This window comes from Drosophila tropicalis, unplaced genomic scaffold, assembly GCF_018151085.1.
Source record: "Drosophila tropicalis isolate 14030-0801.00 unplaced genomic scaffold, ASM1815108v1 contig_527, whole genome shotgun sequence".
In the NCBI taxonomy this organism is placed as follows: domain Eukaryota; kingdom Metazoa; phylum Arthropoda; class Insecta; order Diptera; family Drosophilidae; genus Drosophila; species Drosophila tropicalis.
The window spans coordinates 2,073,512-2,089,249 of NW_027172999.1; positions in this window are offsets into that span (position 1 = coordinate 2,073,512).

Here is a 15,738-nt window from a genome sequence, read left to right on the forward strand (position 1 = left end):
ATCATGAGACAACAGTAAATGAGGTGAGGCAAAAATATTTTATTCCAAAACTAAGACCTCTCCTTAAAGGGATTCGTCGAAATTGCGAGAATTTAGAGACAAATTTCAACTGGAAGATGCGAAAATGCACCGATAATTGTCGCAGCACGAAATATCGTGGTACTTCAACCCACCGTCAGCACTTAGTGCGTTCCATTAAAACCGTGTTATACCGTATAACACCAAATCAAAAATTCTCAGATGAAAGTCTTCTTACCGCCATGGCAGAGGTGGAAATGACGGTCAACTCCAGGCCCCTGACATACGTGTCCCTGGACGACGAAGATCAAGAAGCTCTTACGCCAAATCACCTGTTGCTTGGCTCATCAAATGGAGAAAAACCGATTTGCGATCCGGAACAAATCGACTATAAATGGTCGCTCCGACAGAGTAAGATGTTCGCCAACCTATTTTGGAAACGCTGGGTCAAAGAGATGCTACCAAACATAACACGAAGGTCCAAGTGGCATAAAAAAGTAAAGCCAATTGGTGTAGGCGACATCGTACTTATAGTGGACGAAAATCAGCGTCGTAATACTTGGACAAAGGGTAGAGTGGTCGAAGTGACTACCGCAGAAGATGGTCAAGTCCGTTAGGCGAAGGTACAGACACAACTAGGTGTCTTCTCCAGACCAGCAGTAAAGTTAGCAGTCCTCGATGTCGGGAAAAATGAAGCAAGCTCCAGTGGCTCGCTTGCTGGGAGGGGAATGTTGCCGCAATTCGGGCCTACGAATAAACTTTGTGCCACTGTATCACAAAACGGAACTCTGTCCGAACAAACAGAATGACGCTCTTTAAAAACTTTAAAACTCTCTTTTTCATTCTACTCTTGCGGTACTTTATTATACATAAGTAGACACATAAGCGCGAAAAATACGCAGCTGCACTGATCTAAGTACATACATAAGAACCGTGTGTTCAGTTGTTTTTTCGTAGCCAATAGGCCAAGACTAGAGTAAGTGGAATGAGATCGATAATTATTAGTTATTAAAAATTTGTAAAATAACCTGAAATTACTTGCAGAATTAAAAAGCTTACGCTGTCCTAACTTGAGGATAAAATTGATTAAATTTATTTCAAAGGCACTGGCGGAGCTAGGTTAACTAGTCGAACGAGCAACAAATCTTTTTAATTTCTACGTGAAATTAAATTTACTCTTTCGTTAAGATTTTGAGCAAATTCTTTAATTCCTACGATGTAGTAGAGCTACGGAGACCTAAAGAGGAGGGACTAATACAAATCCCAAGGAAAGAACAAATTTTAATTTTACCACGCGTAAAATTACGTAAATGTAGACATGGCAACGACTGGAAACTGTGGTCTGTGCCAGGAGCCGGCCAACCAGGAAATGCTCACATGCTCCAGGTGTGCATCTCAATTCTACTGCACCTGCTGCGGATCGAAAAACAGTTCCACCTCGAGTTCCTGGATGTGCGAGACATGTCGCCACGAATCACATTTCATGGTTAACCACCCAGGCAACAAAGATCAGCACGTGGAAGATGAAGCAATGCCGGAAGACCAGCAAATACTTTTGCAACAATTAGAGGACGAAATGTGCCTCGAAAGGGAATATCTGCGCCGTAAGTACGCCCTACTCAACCCGAGAGTACAGTACAGCCGTGCGAGACAGCCTACTGTTCCCAGAAATGATGCCGAGCGTTATAAGTACTTTGAGAATGTACTTTGGACGCCCGGAACACATAATAAAACTGTTGATGAAGAATGTGCGAAATTTGCCTCCTCCAAAGGGCAAGCTAGAACCGCTGATCGAGTTTGCATTTGCGGTGAAAAATATGTGCGCTACCATTAGGGCAAGCAAGCTAGATGCGCACCTGAACAACCCTACGTTATTACAAGAGCTTATCGAGAAGACGGGACTTGATATGATGCTTAACTGGGCCCAACATTCAAAATCCATACCCTACCCGAACATACAGCACCTAGCGGATTGGTTGTTTGAATTGGCGGAAGCGTTGAGTCGTGGATGTACGCCCAACATATTACTAGAAAGCGACAAGAAGAGAATCAACAGAGGAGTGATGCATACACATACCGCAGCGCCTACAGATAACCCTAAAAACACAGTCTGTGAGATATGCAAAGGACACCACAAACCAGTGTCTTGCGAAAAGTTGTTGTGGATGTCAGTGGAAGCCAGGTGGAACGCGATAAATAACCATCACCTATGTGCTCAGTACCTCAAAAACCACAAGGGATCCTGCTGGAGTCGCGTAGCTTGCGACATAAATGGCTGCAACGCAAAACATAACAGTCTCCTTCACAAGAATGTGACGGAAAGCGTGCAAAATCATCGTGGGTCACTAACCAACCAGCCAGAATGCTATGTTCGAATCGTTCCAGTCACTTTGCACTCCAATTCGAAATCCGTCGATATCTACGCATTTATGGATGACGGATCGACTCTAACACTTGTAGAAAAAAAATTGGCTGATGCGCTCGAAATGAAAGGTTTCGCCAATCCCCTATGATTTAGATGGACCGGCGATGTTAGTCGGCAGGAGCCGGAATCCAAGCAGCTGAACTTGAGAATCTCTTGAGAATCTGTACGGTTAAGTCCATTGGTCTTTCAGCCGAGACGATGATAGCAGATAGGATAAAACAGAGATATCCGCATTTAAAAAACCTGCCTATCCCGAGCTTCATTAACGCAATGCCTCAAATGATAATCGGCAGTAATAATTATATCTCATAGCTTCGCTAAAGGTGCGCGAAGGAAAATGGCAGCTACCAATAGCTGCGAAAACGAGCCTAGAATGGACTATATATGGCGGATCGGGACGATCTGGGGGAGGACTTAACCTGCATCGGTGTCAATGCGATCTGGATTTGCATGAGATGGTTAAAAAACATTTGCTAACGGAGGAAAAATCACCGCGGATATTTACCAAGTCTCCTGATGAAGAGCAATCTCTACAGATTCTGGAGGACACTGTTAGTTACAGCTCGCGGACGTACACCACGGGATTGCTTTGGAAATATGGCCCCCGTGTATTTCCAAATAGACTTTCGGTAGCAAAACGACGACTCTTATGCATGCGAAAGAAAATGGCTGCAGACCCTCCTTTTGCAAATAAGCTACATAGTCAAATACAAAACTTGATAGCCAAAACTTGATGGTGTGGGACGCGGCAGCTCAATCATCAGGAGTAGCCCTAAATGACTTTCTTCTAAAGGGACCCGATTTGCTCGTGCCCTTGCTGCAGATTATGTACAACTTTAGAATGAGAGCAATCGGCGTGAGCGGTGACATCGCCGAAATGTTCCATCGAATAGCAGTAAGAAAAGAAGACGCTAAAGCACAACGATTCCTATGACAAAATCAGACAACCGGAGTCGTAGAAACTTTCCAATTAAATGTGTTGACATTTGGAGCCACGTGCTCACTCTGTATAGCGCACTATGTGCGCGACCTGAACGCTAAAAATCACGCGGACGAGTTTCCTGCGGCAGCTAAAGCTATTCAGTCAAGACACTACGTAGACGACGATTCATGCCATTTAGAAGACGAAGCCATTACATTAGCGAAGGAAGTTAGAGAAGTCCACGCACGCGGGGGCTTCCATATGCGTAAGTGGTGTTCGAACTTCAAACGGGTACTTGCTGCACTTCACGACACAACAACCTACGACGAAAAACAGTTCTTTAACAGTGAAGAGATACACTCTTATGAGAAAATATTGGGCATGCGGTGGAGCCCACATCAAGATGCCTTCACCTATGCACTAAAGTTTGTACGCCTGAAGCGCAACATAATAGCGACATAGTTGTGATGTCAGTTTTTGAAATACTGCTCCAACAAGTTTGGCGATCGAAGATTGATTGGGATGAGGAAATACCACCCAATCTGCAGGATATGTGGCAATCATGGATGTCCTTCTTACCCTTGATAGAGAACGTGCGAATTCCGAGATGCTATTTTAAAAATTGGCATGCACAAGACTGCCAAGTTCAAATTCACGTATTCGTGGATGCGGGAGAAGACGCCTACTCTGCCGTTGCGTATTTCCATATCGAACAAAATAACCAAATACTTTTGAATATCGTTTCAGCCAAATCCAAGGTAGCTCCGTTGCAGCCGCTTTCGATACCCCGCTTGGAGCTACAGGCAACAGTAACTGGAGCGCGACTGATGAAAAATATAATAGCACAACATGAAATCGACTTTGAGGAATGTTACTTATGGACCGACTCGAAATCGGTACTAGCGTGGCTCGATGGAGATCCACGACGATATCAACAATATGTAATGTTTAGGATAGCCGAGATATGTGAGCTCACAGATGCCAAAAACTGGAGATGGGTACCAAGTAAAATAAATGTTGCGGACATCGCCACCAAACGACAACATAGGCTTGAAACATATACACAATGGTTCGAAGGACCCAAATTCCTAAAACTACCGCCGGCAGATTGGCCGACGGAAACTACCAATGAAAGGACAGTCACTGAGGAACTGCGTCCTCGTTTCCTTCACATGCGAAGGGAATCAGTAAGAATCAATTACGAGTACTTTTCAAAATGGAATCGATTGACAAAGGCAATTGCATGTTGGCTTGCCTAAGATTGATCAAGAAAATACGTAAATCAAATGAGAATACAAACCGACCGGCATCCCAAATTAATGAAGCCAGAATATTTCTTTACCGGAACATACAACAAGAATGTTACAACGAAGAGTACACAGCCATCGAAAACGGCCACCACGTTTGCCGGAGCAGTCCACTATGGAGGTTACAACTCTTTCTAAATGACCATGGGGTATTGTGTGTACGCAATAGAACCAGTCGCTTCGCTGGCATCCCTGAAGGACGAATCGCTCTACCCACCCAACACTGGGTTACAAAGCTGATAGTCCGGCACTACCATGAAAAATATTATTGCATGAATCATGAGACAACAGTAAATGAGGTGAGGCAAAAATATTTTATTCCAAAACTAAGACCTCTCCTTAAAGGGATTCGTCGAAATTGCGAGAATTTAGAGACAAATTTCAACTGGAAGATGCGAAAATGCACCGATAATTGTCGCAGCAGGAAATATCGTGGTACCTCAACCCACCGTCAGCACTTAGTGCGTTCTGGGAGCACTTAGTGCGTTCCATTAAAACCGTGTTATACCGTATAACACCAAATCAAAAATTCTCAGATGAAAGTCTTCTTACCGCCATGGCAGAGGTGGAAATGACGGTCAACTCCAGGCCCCTGACATACGTGTCCCTGGACGACGAAGATCAAGAAGCTCTTACGCCAAATCACCTGTTGCTTGGCTCATCAAATGGAGAAAAACCGATTTGCGATCCGGAACAAATCGACTATAAATGGTCGCTCCGACAGAGTAAGATGTTCGCCAACCTATTTTGGAATCGCTGGGTCAAAGAGATGCTACCAAACATAACACGAAGGTCCAAGTGGCATAAAAAAGTAAAGCCAATTGGTGTAGGCGACATCGTACTTATAGTGGACGAAAATCAGCGTCGTAATACTTGGACAAAGGGTAGAGTGGTCGAAGTGACTACCGCAGAAGATGGTCAAGTCCGTTAGGCGAAGGTACAGACACAACTAGATGTCTTCTCCAGACCAGCAGTAAAGTTAGCAGTCCTCGATGTCGGGAAAAATGAAGCAAGCTCCAGTGGCTCGCTTGCTGGGAGGGGAATGTTGCCGCAATTCGGGCCTACGAATAAACTTTGTGCCACTGTATCACAAAACGGAACTCTGTCCGAACAAACAGAATGACGCTCTTTAAAAACTTTAAAACTCTCTTTTTCATTCTACTCTTGCGGTACTTTATTATACATAAGTAGACACATAAGCGCGAAAAATACGCAGCTGCACTGATCTAAGTACATACATAAGAACCGTGTGTTCAGTTGTTTTTTCGTAGCCAATAGGCCAAGACTAGAGTAAGTGGAATGAGATCGATAATTATTAGTTATTAAAAATTTGTAAAATAACCTGAAATTACTTGTCGAATTAAAAAGTTTACGCTGTCCTAACTTGAGGATTAAATGGATTAAATTTATTTCAAAGGCACTGGCGGAGCTAGATTAACTAGTCGAACGAGCAACAACAGTGATCTCTGTGTTAGTACTAAAAAATTGGCTACTAGAAGAAAATGTAAAGTTAGAAATCACATCAAGTAACAACGGCAATTCAGATGTAGAAAAACTTTTAAAACTTTAATGACTTAAGTCATGTTAATTCGGAAAAACTATTGAATACAAAAACTTCCACCTGGCTTAAACCAAATTCAAACGAGATATTTATAATTTCAAACATTCCTCGAGAAATAATAAAAACCCCTATCTTTGAGATACTTCTTTATCCAGATGAAAATAAAAATATTTTGACAGAGAATTCATACAAATAACACTATTTTGACAACAACACTTTGTTCAATAAAAATACAAAACGAATAAAAACTAATGAATGTATAATAGGCATTTGAAATCAAATTACAACCACTTGTAAATACACTAAAACATGTAATAATTTTTAAGCTAATTACATTGAACCAAACATAATTATAACATGGAACTTACCAAAAACTAAACTTAATCAAAATCGCGTTAACAACGCCTTAATAATAGAAGGCAATAACATAATAAAAATGTACGATTGTGCCTTATAATTAATCGAAATATCAATAATAAATTCATTGCTTGACTAGAGCCAAAGCATTTATGTAACAAACAATATAACCAGGCTAGAACCTATTTCTTTTATCCAAACAAAAGAGATAATTAACGAACACACCAAAAATTATACTGTATTTCAAACTATTACATTAACCACTTTTGTACTTAGTATAATAAGTTTGATTACATACTTAATCTATAAGTTTAAGACAATTTGCGATCAAATGACAATCGAGTTCCCACAGAAAAAATTGAAACCCAAATTATTGAAAAAATTGAGTCCCAAATTATTAAGAAAATTGATACTCCAATCTATACAACTGAGAAAACCCCTCGCTATATCCCAATGTATACGCCTATTTTCTTTAGGATAGGGGAGTCATATATCCAACTCCAATACCCATGCAGCAAGTTCAATAAGTAATCTTCATTTGATTTAACCTTTCTTATGGTGCCTGACATCTCTGTTGCATACTTTGAGTCCAGCACACCAAATAAGCCGTTCGCAATGTTCCCAATGATATCTAAAGGCGATCGTCGTTGGCGTTCTATGTGAAGGAGATCATTTCCTGTCCGTAGTTCTGAGTTGACATGCTCGAAGTGCCTCTGCATTGCGGTGCATGCCTCTGGAACCTTCATTAATACGCATATTTCTCCAACCTTTACTACTCCGTCTGAAAATGTCTTCAGGTCGGCCCAATATGGTTCGAGATTGTAGAATGCCACAATAGTCCAGTCAGACGTTGCCATCCTTCCTGTGCCAATACTTTCATAGTATATGCCTGGTTTGGGGTTGAATCGAGTTATATTAGTTCTTTGAGCAAATGCTATAGGCAATAACAACAGCATTAGGCAGATCGTCATTGCCAACGGTGGCAGACCGATCGATAAGCGTCTTTTTGTTTTTGGTTCTGCGTTGTCCTCGATACCAGGGTCTTCTTGGGAATTCGCTTCTGTGTCATCTGCCTCGATTTTACGTTTTGTTGCCGTCTCTCTAAGCAAGGGGGCCAATTTATGGATAGCCCGCTTGTAGGTGCCTCTGGCTGTTTTAACGTCTACCACGCGGACGTATCCATCCAAACCTGGATATAACTTAACAATTCGTCCAATTGGCCACTGCAAAATTGGCACATTATCCTCCTTTAGAATTACCATCATGCCTTCTTTGACATTGTTATATGGTTTTTTCCACTTGGATGTACCCTGCAATTCTTGTAGGTACTCTTGAGACCATTGTGTCCAGAATGTATGTAAGGTGGCAATAAAGCATGCACCGACGGTGTGGCATCCCTAAAGAGGGCAGGTCGGAGCTTGCCATCATGTGAGAAAAAGGAGTCGAGCGTCAGTAGCGGAAGAAGTCGTGCGTTGTCGGTCGAGAGTTAAGTTGAGAGTCGAATCAAGTTGTTTAAGTCGTCAGTTGTTTAAGTTGCCTAAAAATGTTCAAGTTGCCTAAAGTTGTTTAAGTTGCATACAAGAAGTCGTAAAATATAAATATCCTAAGCTATATATAAACTTAATATAATAAAACTACACAATAATCTATATGTATGCTTAAGCCGTTGCACTTATTCCCATTGCTCTGGAATCGATGGCTGTGTTATTGGCTCTGTATCTGATTGGGTTACTGGTTAATGGTTCTCCGATCAATAGGTGGCCTGGGGTTAGGGATCGTCTGACAATGATGGTAGACAGTTGTTCAAACGTTAAGTTTGCTGTCGATACGTTTTTCAACAGTAAATGCTTAGCGGACTTTACCGCAGCTTCCCATAATCCTCCAAAATGTGGAGACCGTGGTGTATGAACTTAAATTGCACTCCTTTTTGATTGCAAAATTCCTTGATACTACCTGCTGCCGTTTCTGAGTGTATTGTATCGGTCAGTTCCTTAAGTTGGTTGTTTGCTCCAACAAAGTTTCTTGCATTATCGCAGTATAATGTCTGGCATCTTCATCTGCGCCCAATGAAGCGCTGAAGCGCGCCCACAACTCCAAGTGTACTGCCTTGGTTGCAAAGCATACAAATACTGCAATGTAAGCTTTGTCGGGACGTTTTCCTCGAACCTTATGGTGGATCCAGAATGGTCCACAATAGTCTACTCCGGCATTGAGAAAGGGTCTATTCTGAGATACCCGATGCTCAGGTAAGTCGCCCATGACTTGTTTAAAGAATTGAGGCCGGTTCTTGGTGCATACTACGCAGCCCTGGATCACATTCCGGACTATCGGTTTCACCTTAATGATGTGGTACTGTTGTCGAGCTATTCCGCGTAGTGCCTCATGTCCACAATGAAGATTGTCTTCATGAAGTTTCTGTAGTATAATTTTTACCACCGGATCTATTCACTGTAGCCGGTAAAACAACTACTGTTGAGTCTGACCAGAGAAATGATTCCACACTTTCTGATCCTAATTGGAGATCCTGTCGAACTCTATCCGAGAGTTCAGCTCCAAGTACAGCTGCACATAGTTCCAGCCGGGGCAGTGTCTGTTTTTCAAGAGAAGCCACTCTCGACTTGGCGCACAACAATCTGACCGAAATTTGGCCATTTTTATGATCGGGCATAAACTGCGTATGGTGCGCCTTTTCTGATGCATCAACAAATGTATGCAGTTCCATTGTGGTGGGGACCTTGCCATCAAAAATATGCCTTAGAATTTTCATGTGGTTTTGTGCCTGTACATCCTCTCGGTAGGCTTCCCATTGCTTCTCCAAATATGGCGGTAGGTCACCATCCATCTCAATTCGTTCGGTAGCAACATGTTGAAGAAACATTTTCGCTCTTATCACTACCGGTGCGAACAGTCCTAGAGGATCGAAGATTTGACCGACTTCAGATAGCACCACTCGTCTGGTTATTCCTTTTGTATGTCTTTGAGCCTTTCTACATAATTGATCTTTTTTGGGTGGCCATATGATTCCCAATGTTTTGACACTTGTTTGTTCCAGTGTGTCAACGAGATTGATGTCAGCAATCGTATCTTCCTTTGGAATTTCTTTTAGAAGTTGACTGCTATTTCAACACAATTTTCGTAAGTTGAAACCCTTAGATCTCAAGATTTCTAGAAGCTCTTGTCTTATTTGCAGGCCTTCTGGTAAACTGTCTGCTCCTGTGAGACAATCATCAACATAAAAGTCATTTTTTAATGCTGATGCTCCAGACGACAATTTTTCAATGTTTTTCAGTGCCAAATATTCCAGACACTTCGTCGCTAAATATGGGGCTGACGTGGTTCCATAAGTTACCGTTTTTAAACGATAAAACTTTAGTTCTTGACTTGGATCCTCTCTCCACACAATCATCTGATTGAATTGATCGGCAGGGTTTATCCAAACTTGACGATACATTTTTTCAATATCTGCCGTGAACACATATTTGTGTGTCCTGAACCGCAGGAGAATTGAGAAGAGTTGACTCTGTACAACTGGTCCAGGATATAAAATGTCGTTCAGTGATTTTCCTGATGACGTTTTGCATGAAGCATCAAATACCACTCTTAGCTTGGTGGTGGTACTTTCTGGTTTTAGTACACAATGATGCGGTATAAAGTAATGGTTCTTGGGAATTTGTTCTACCATTACTTGCTTCATATGTCCAAGCTGTTCATATTCTGACATAAATTTTACATACTCCTTTTTTATGTCAGGGTTCATTCGCCTCTCTAACGACATGAATCTTCTTATGGCTACTTCCCGAGATTCTCCAAGAGATGACGCCTCTTCCGCAAATGGAAGCTTTACAATTAGCCGATTGTCCGCCGCCGTGTGTAGGTTATCGAGGAAGAATTTTTCACAATACTCTTCCTCCGGACTCCTGTACCTTTTTATTGGCTCTAGTGTGTCTAGTTGCCAGAATCTTTCCAGTGATTCCTCTGGATTCGTCATGCCTACCATGCATGTGATTGAAGCTGACGTTGACATATTAATTCTGCCAGCAACAATCCATCCAAACTCTGAGTTTTGTAATGTTGGACGGTTTCGATTGCCCCGTCTCCTTTCTGGTAGCAGTATAGCATAGTGATCATCAGCTCCCAACAGCATATCAATTTTTCCTGGTTTATCAAATGTTGGGTCCGCTAATTGAATGTTGTCTGGTAATGTGACTTTCTGGGTTATTTCTTCTGTGGGTTGGTCACCTATTATGTGTAGCAATACAAATGCCTCAACTAGCATTGCGAACTTGTTGTATCTTGACCTTACAACCAAGCTTACTCGCGCCTTGCTTATCTGTGGTTGACCACCCACTCCATTTATATGAACATGAGTCTCGCTAATTTTTAACGATAACTTCTTTACCAGTCTCTCTGAGACGAGATTTACTTGAGAGCCGCTATCCAGGAGTGCTCGAAATTCTCCTTTCCTTTCATTGATTCCCTTTACCACTACCTTGGCCGTTGCCAACAGGGTGTATTTTCTGCCAATTCCATACGCAGAAGCTGCAGAAGCAGATGTAGCAATTTGGTTGCCTGTTTCTAAATGCAACATTGTGTTATGTTTTTTATCGCATTTAAAGCATCCCCTCCAAGAGCAATTTTTTGCTATATGGTCCGTCTTGAAGCAATTGACACACAATTTGTGTCTCTGCACCCAATTAAGCCGCTCTGCTGCGGATTTGATTTTGAACTTTTCACATTGGAAGAGTTTGTGCTTTGCTCTTTCGCAGAAAGCACACAGGGTACTGTTTGTCCCAGATGCTGTTGCGCATGTCTTCCTTGGACTTGGTTTCTCAATGCTGCGATTTTCGTTTCTCGGTTTCCCAATCGCCTCTAATGTTAGGAAGCGCTGTTCCAAGAAGGATAAGAAGTCCTTTACTTCCTGCAGATCCCTTGTGTTGGAAAGAGATTGCTCATATAGTGCGTGGTTGAATCTATCCAATTTTCTTGTCATATGAAACATTATGACAGCATCTGACGATTCCATATTGACGCCGATATTTTTTAAGGCTTGCAATGATTCAAAAATGTTATCATGCAAATTCTTTATAGAAGCTGCGTCATTTCCCACATTTGGATGATCAAACAGCTTTGCCAGTATGGCTGTTACTAGAACTCGTTTGAAATTAAAACGTTCCTGCAACACTGACCAAGCAGTGTTGTAATTGGCTTCTGTTAATTCCAGGTGCCGTATCAGTCTCTCTGCTTCTCCAGAAAGGTTTGATTTTAGGTACCACATTTTCTCTATCGTGGATACATTTGACTCATGAACCACCTTTTTATAGATGTCATGAAATTGCTGCCATTTCAGATAATCCCCATCAAATTTTGGAATGGGAATTTTGGGTAGTTGCAATGATTGTATTGATTGCAATACAGGTGGTGATTGTATTACTACATTTTCTGCTGGTGCCACACAGAATTTCAGCATTGTATTTTCTGCGGCCACAAACGTAGCTATATTATATCCGGCTTCGGCTGGATTTTCAGCTAGCCGATGAATCTCATAATGGATTTCTTCAATTTGCATCCATAATTTGTCGACTACCGATTTGTAAGTCATTTTTTCTTCAGGCGCAATTTGTCTTAATGTCCTGGACAATGACTCCAGCAGAGCACTTTGCTTACGAACCAGTGGTTTGACCATGACTCGCTCTTCCTCTCTTTGGCGAGCTTGTCTCTCTAGCTTTATTTTTGCCAAATGGTCCTTCCAATCTTCCACTATATTAGATACAACCGTCTTCATTTTGCTGAAATAGTCCGTTATAAAATAGTCGTCTTCAGTTGGCACGTTATTTAATTTGTCCATCAACTCCTGATGACCTTTCTTGAAGTTCTCCCACATGTATTCCAGGAGCTCAAGTTTCTCCTCGAAATAAGATGGCTTCGTTTTCCTGGCGAAAGAATCTTTTTTGCTATTCCGAATCAAGGCCTGGATTGCCTCTCCTCGTTCTGTCTGCTGTTTATAAAATTCCTCCATGTTCCTTTATATTCTTATGTAATTGCTTGTCTGTACTAGTACTTGACCCGATGGGAGTTTATTTATTTTGTCAAAGACAGGGAACGCTCCGACTCGTTCCTAAAAATGGTCAAGTGTAGCACAAATAAGAATAAGAAATAAATCGAAGTTGCCTTTTGAATAGTGTTTTAATAATAGTTTTATTTTTATTTCCAATATACCTATTCTTTTACACTGATAACTGCCACGACAGTGAAACCACTTTTTGGAGTTTCTTTTCTTTGTTTAAAAAAAAAATTGCTGATCAATGCCAAAATCTATACTCGAGCTTACTACCTGGGTTACTGACCGAGTTAACTAGGTCAGATATTGCTGACGCCAGGGAATGCAACAGAGTTGAGTTGATCAAACTTTATTTTATACAAAAATAACTTTTTATGATTTGATTCAAAATGATTTATGATTTGGTCGCCTCGTTGACACAAATCGTTGTTAAATGATTTTTATAAGGTGATCGCTTAGTTGATCAACTTTTATTAAATGGGTATGCACTGCTACCCCGTTGCGGAAACCAACTCCTAGTTTTCCAGTAAATCTTTTTTATTCGCCAAGGTGGCTACGCAATGATTGCCAAGTTAATCAATTGCGATGTTTTTAGTCGGGACCCCAGATTGATGTGAGATGTTCATCAATTTGTGCCCTCGCTTAGGATTGTCGTGTCCAAAGCGTGCAAAGAAAGTAGTCGCCTAGTTGACCAGTTTCCTTTTTGTTGAGAGATTGGTCGCCTGAGTTGACCAAATGTTCTCGCTTGATGACGGTTTCACCAAGTCTGTTATTCTTTTAACTTGGAGCCGCCAATGTCGGGGTCACCAAAATGTTCAATGAAAAACGTTAGTGTTTCTTGAAGTTATTAAATGTTTATTTATTTATATATATATCTAGGCACTAGCACATAAACCAGTGACTAAAGGTTGTCGCAACCAACACATAAATTGGGTGGACCTCGGAGTGAGATTACAAAGGTAGAGATGGGGGCCAAAGACACAGCGATGCACACCCGATTTAGCTACAATTGGTATCTGATCTTACTAAGAATAATGCATTTCTTTTATAGTACAAAATAGCGAGCTCACCAGTGCATAGTTCGACATAGTGTTAGGTCAGCAAAATACGTTTTTATTGATTAACTAGGTCTTTATTGTTTACTGCTGACCATATCAGACCTACTTATGACTGATGAGCCATCTATATCTATAATCGGGTTACATACTTAATTGACATACATATTTGTTCTATATTATAATTGTCTTAATGTTAGCTTATTTTATATAATCAAAACACCAACACATCCGTTTTTCTAAACACTTGGACACTTGCAATAATAATTGTTCCCATAAAAAACAAACGGTGAGAACGCTAATTCAGCATTTAAATTCGGGCCAATCAAATCGCATCAATATCAGTCACGCCACTAAAGGGCTCACAAATTTAGCCTATAAATATAACCATAAGACATTTTTGTAACACAGTTTTAAGTTTTCCTTTAAATAATAAAGTATAAAGATTTTAACTCACAATATCTTTTTTTTCCTCTTTGGGAAATCCAGATATTTAATTAAATATGGGCAACAGTGTGTAATAGCCCACTGTATCCCCGCTAGTTCTTGCTCAGTAGTACTTTTATTGCTTTCACCTTTAGTGAATGAACGTGCCACTGGCAACTGCTTATCGCCATAAGTTTGAGTGGCATTCTTCAGACCAAACAAAATCTACGTTTTTCTTACATGGTTGTGTTATCGGACGTGCATGTTCTGCATTCTTTTTAATAAAACGTCTGTAGTAGTTGCAAAAAGCTACGAATCTTCTAGCACTTTCAGCATCTGCTGGTACTGGGTATTTTTCAATGACGTCTGGATGCAGTTTTAGGTTGTGTTTTCTACATATGTCAAAAATATTCTTTAGGTTTTTATTTTATTTATTTATTATACCCTTGCAAAAAGGGTATATTAATTTTGGTCAGAAGTGTGCAACGCATAGAACGAAGCATCTCCGTCCATACAAAGTATATACATATATTCTTGATCAGCACGACGAGACGAGTTCAACTAGCCATGTCCGTCCGTCCGTCCGTCTGGATCAACGCAAACTCCTCCTAGACCGTAAGAGCTACAGAGCTGAAATTTTGCACGTAGGCTTGTATATACGGCGTTGTATATCTCGGATTCAACCGGATCGGACCACTATATCATATAGCTCCCATACAAACCCCAAAGTCACAAACAGTGACTTTTCTCAATAACTTCGTTATTTTCTGTGTTATTATCGTGAAACTTAATATTAGAGAGTTTATTACGCTTATAAACGACTGTGCCAAATTTGATCAAGATCGGGCGAAAACAGTGACTTTTGTAAATAACTTCGTTACTTTTAACGTGATTGTTTTCAAATTAAACATTTCTTAATTTAATATATCTGTTAATGACTGTGTCGAATTTGATAAAGATCGGGTGACTATATCATATAGCTCCCATAGGAACGATCGGTGGAAAACAGTGACTTTGATCAATATCTTCGTTATTTCCTATGATTGTAGGCCATTCTTTCGCAAACATAAGCCTTTTTATATAAAACTTTCTTCCACATTGATGGCTAATAGGTAAGGAACGAGTTACCAAAAAAGTTGCAAGGGTATACAAACTTTGACGCGGTCGAAGTTAGCCCCGGCCCTCTGGTTTATTTATTTACGTCAACTAACACAGCAGTCGACGAAAAAGCTTAAGCTAAAGACAGATAGTAATTAAATGAAGCTTAGCTTTATACACAACTAAACATCCCCGACCCGGTGGAGGTGTTTTATTTGCACAAGGTGCCAGCTATGCCCCGATTCACAGCCAATGTGGTCAGGGATGAGTTGTAGTATACTTTTATACTAGGACGCATTGACGGCCATCCCCTGATTCTAAGGCCGAAGCGGCGAGGCGGCCACCAGGTCCTACCTACTGGCCCAAATTAACAACGATCCGCCACCACCCTGGGCGGAAGCATGCAAGCTGTGGGACAAAATAGATGACCTGGAAAAAGTGCACCAGAGAACCAAACAGGCGAGGCAGCAACAGCAGCAGAGCCAGATGCAGCGACCAGCAACAGCAGCAG